Source organism: Lagopus muta, chromosome 3, assembly GCF_023343835.1.
Source record: "Lagopus muta isolate bLagMut1 chromosome 3, bLagMut1 primary, whole genome shotgun sequence".
NCBI classification, from domain to species: domain Eukaryota; kingdom Metazoa; phylum Chordata; class Aves; order Galliformes; family Phasianidae; genus Lagopus; species Lagopus muta.
In genome coordinates, this window is record NC_064435.1 from 76,447,946 (window position 1) to 76,453,047 (window position 5,102).

Below are 5,102 nucleotides of genomic sequence, written 5' to 3' on the forward strand. Positions count from 1 at the left end.
TTATGTCTTTTCTTAACTACAGGAAAACAGATTCAGTTCTCTAGATCATCATAAAATTTTTGACTGTTCTTTCAGAAGCTAGGTCCTTTAGTGTCACTGCTCTTAACAAACCTTTTTTTATCAAACCATTACTGTAACTTTAGTATAGACAAATGACTCTTTTTTCCCCCTCTTAGCGCTCTTAATTTCAATTGAAAGAAGTAACAGAAAGCCTGAAAGTAGACAGACCTTTTATTTGATGGCTCTTAAATCTAATCACGGTCCATGAGGCCACTTTTATGTTCGATGGTCTTATTACACCTTTTATCTTACTGTTATTATTGTATCTTGTTACCTCTAAAGACTTCATAAGGTTTAGGTTGCTGCTGAACAAATACTTAAATCTTATAATACCATCGGCTAATTACATCTGATTAAATTAAAAGTTCCTATTTGTTTTTTTGTAACAACAGGAATTCATTAGTGCAATGAGTACTCTTCTTGGAGTATGTTCTGGTCCAAAAGGCAAACAGTTCTTTGAAAGAAAGATTTGCATTGATCCCACATGATCTAAACCAGTGTCATCTGTTTTCATTGGAAAAAATTACTTTGCTTGAATGGAGCACTGGTTATCTTATCAATAAAGACACATCTACAAAGCATCACTCATTAGCTATGAAGACAATAGATGGAAGAGGAATTAGGATATTATATTGCCCGGAGATTACATTGCCCAGAGATTATGAATATGAAGAGGTGGATCTGGGAATATGCAGAATGCAGAGTGGAATTCTATAAGATCATCTCTGTAGAAGAGAAGAGTCATAGAAGAATGTAAAGAGAAATTAGCTCCATTGTCTCTAGTTTGGTTCAGAATACGTCATCTCGAATATATAGAGAAAAGTGAGAATAAGCATTTTTCTTTGCTTGATTTTTTTATCTCTCTGTTAATGACATCAGCTTCAAACAAAGTTACAAGGCTCTACTAGTAGTGACAGAAATAATCCTTTCAGTACTATTTACTGGGGCAAAAAATCTGAATTAATTAGAAAATTCTCAGATTATTATTGGTTTATTATTAATTAATTTGTGAAAGATAACCCTCTGAGTTCCTTACTGTGGGACTTTCTGAAGGTGAGATATGTGAGGCTTTTCTATCAATTCAGGCAGCATAGTCTCTGCTTTTTGTGGCTTCCCTTGATATGTACATTTACCGGCTGCAACTACACCGCAGACGCAGGTGATTTTGGTATTGTGCCGATATGTTTGTATTCTTTTCCAATAACCGTCTGCTACATTTTCAAAGTGTATAGATCTCTTGATATCCAGGGATATAATTGTACCTCCTGTAGTCACAAGTACACTAGTTTGAGTACTGACACCTCTGGGGTAGTGTAAAGAAGATTCTGCCAGCTAGATAACTTTCCAGCATTTCTAGCAGTTTCATATAGGCAGTAGCAGGCTCAGATTGCTGCAGTTTAATTGTTGTTATGTCAAATAGCCACATCTAGGCTGATACTATCTCTGCCCTAATGTCATGTACTGTCTCATCATTATAAAATGGATATTTTCAACTAGAGGAGAATTTGGACTTTCAAAAATATGGCACCATTACTTGCTAGAGAATCTTGATTTTTCTGTCATTATGCTCCAATGTCATTGAGAAGTACTTATAAGGAGTAGACATTTCAGAGGAATATGTAGGGTGCAGAAGCATAGGAGATCATATTTACTAGGGATAACTTGGAAAGCTTTTAGCAGAAACACGTCTCCAGAATAAAAACAGAAAGTCCTGCTAATTACATTACGTACATTCTCTGTTAGTTCAGTTGTTTTAATAATTTCTTATGACTATAAAATCAAAAACCTGCAGATGCGTGTTTGCCTTTTTTTTCTTGCTACTTTCAGTTGTGACATAATATCTACTCATTTCATTTTGAATGAGGAAAATCATTTGTGAGAAAGAGCTATGGGTTTCCTTCTCATATTTTCAGAGCTAAACAAACAAATTAATAAAGATTTGTCAAATAAGCTTGATTGCGTCTTTGATAGAATTATAAAATTAGTGGATGAAACAGAAGAATAATATGATAGGCATTTCCAATTAATTAAGGAAAATACTTCATCCTGCATTCTATAAAACTTTTCTTCAAAAATTAATTAAAGTTGGCTTGAATATGAATGTCATCCTGTGGCTGAACAACTGATAGAAAGTAGTAAACAAAGGGAAATGATGAGCTGCAAACTAGTGATTTCAAAGAAATTGACTGCTGGGCTACTGCCAGAGGAGGTCAGGTTATATTCCATTGCTTCAATAATGACTCAGAGGGAATGAACAGCAAATAAATTAAGTTTCAGAGGATACTAACTTGAGAGGAACTATACAGGCTAAAGTGCTGTAAGTTGTGCTTCTGTACTTTAATGCAGAAGAACTGCTTGAATCCTAAATGAAAGTGAAAATGAACACTATCAACAAGCAGATCTTATGTAAAATTTTCCAAAATTCACCTTCTAAGAGAAAAGCTGCAGTTCAGTAAGGTTTTGTGCAGATTGCAAGCCCTCACTGACTTCAATAAATGTTAATCATAATCTCATGTGTTGAATATGAAACAACAATAAAAAAAGTACAAGAATATGATAAAGAGATGTGTACATGTGATCCTACATGAATAAGGTTTCTCTCCTGGATAGTCTGTGTTACTACTGCCTAGATATAGGATTAAGGAGAATGAAGAAAGAAGATATCATTCAATTAGCCATGATATGAATCAGAAATAAATTTTTGTGTCCTTAGACAAGCTCCCTTCATGCTTCATTTCCCCCCCCCCCCCCCCCTTTTTTTTTTTCCTGAACATAACACATAAAGAGAAGTAGGTCACTCTGGAAGTAATGCCTGTTATTTATTCCCAGGGAAACTACAACAGATACAAAACCGAGCAAACAAACAAAACCCCCACAATAACACTAGAGAAAATTCTCAGCTACAAAACACTATTTTTCAGCATAGTCACCAGCATTCACTATGCATTTTCACCAGCCATGAGCAAGAGCCTCCATGCCGCACTCATAAACATCTGTGTCAGTGGAGGTGACTTGCTGTTGCTGTTGCCACTGCTGAAATGCATCACTCACTGCCTCACATTCACTCTTTGGTCTCCATAAACATTGATGGATGTCAATGAGTGCAGTTTTTTCCATGTGGAGGAATTCAGTTCCACACATTTGATTCATATACTTCCATGTTATATAGCTTTCTGTCAGACTGCCCTTCTGCTGCCATCTGTCACATGGCAACAACATGTAATGCAATATTGGTAGGGAGGTTCGACCTCTACTTCCATATCACCAACATGCACCTCTGACACTGTGGACTAACATAATAAAATAGGAGGCATAACTATTGAAGCAGTAGTCATAAATAGGTATTTGAGAAAGCAAATTTGTTTATGGTAAAACTCCCACAGTATCTAATGAGGGTTTGAATTTTGCCAAGACATGAAAACAGCATTTCTCCCATGCAAACCTTCATCTCGTAATGTAATCTTTGGTACCATATAATCAAGATAATATAGGGGTTTTTTTTGGTCTACCAAAAAAAGAAGTAGTGTAGCCTAGAAGAACTCTTTATGAGTTGGAGATGGGGGCGAGGAGTAAAGATGTAGAAGTAATTTTGGAAAATAGTATAGACTTCTGACATTTGCCTTCACCCTCAAAGTATCTGTTTACAGTTAACAAAACAGGAAACATCGGAGTAGTCTTCCAGAAGTACACAGGTAGCCATGTTGCTCTTCTCTCCAGGTTCCCAGAAGGCTCCCAGCAAGGACTGTGAAGAATCATCCTAGAATTAGAATACAGACAACTAGAGAGCATGTTTGAAATGCAAACAAATCACAAAAGAACAGCTGTGTACAGCAGTGCATGCCTGCTGTGGATCAGCTCATGAAACTTATATTCATGTTGTGCTCCCATATGTAGAACAGAATGAACACTGTGAATCTCTTTCCTACTTGACACTGCTTACATGCAGAAACAAATCACCTCTTGATTAAAATCACTTTTGCAGGAGGGATGCCTCTAGATTAATTTTTTATTTGCAGCAAAGCTGGATACAAGAGAGAATACAAAACTGTAAATTAATTATTTTGTGGGAAGGAAGGTTTCAACAGATAAATTTTCAAAATATTTCCAACTTGTCACGTAAGTAAGTTGGCATGTGCTTGGACTCCAATTGAAAACCGAGTTAGATATAAGCAGAGAGTATATAAACTAGTAAGAGTATGAATGTTAGCCAAAATAGCTGAGAAACTAGAGAACAAGACTATGTGAGCAACATTATCACCCAGCTTCTATTTCACACATTATGTCCTTGGGATAGGTACTGTGTCCAGTTCTGGGCTCCTCAGTTCAAGACAGGGATCTTCTAGAGGGAGTCCAATAGAAGGTAACAAAGATGATGAGGGAACTGGGGTGTCTCCCTTATGAGAAAAGGCTGAGAGACCAGAGACTGTTCATCCTGGAGAAGACTGAGGGAGGATCTTTTTAACACTTATAAATATCTAATGAATGGGAGTCAAGTGGATGGGGTCAGGCTCTTTTTAGTAGTGCCCAGTGACAAAGCAATGGGCAAAAGGCACAAGCTAGAACAGAGGAAGTTTCATATGAATACGAGGAAAAACTTCTTTACTTTGAGGATGACAGAGAACTGGAATAGGATACCCAGAGAAGTTTTGGAATCTCCTGCTCTGAAGATAGTCAAAACCCTAGATACTTTCCTCTGCAAACTAATGCAGGGAAGCTACTTTAACAGGAGATTGGACCAGATAATCTTCAGAGGTCTTTTTCAATGCATATGATTCTGTTATTCTGTAATTTAGCGTCTGACAACTAACTACATCCTTGACCTTAGCCAAACCTAATTGGTTATTAAAGGTGTATGGAAACTGCTGAGTCAAACCTGAACTACTGATTGAGCACCTGGGCAAAGGACAGGGTCAGCCCTGGGAGCCCAGGTGAAGACAATTTATCTCTGTGTCCAGAAGGGGTGGAGCTTGGCTGCCCCTCTTTTAGACCTCATTTAAGGACTGACTGCTACTCTGGAAGGCTTTTTTTGTTGTTGATTCCTC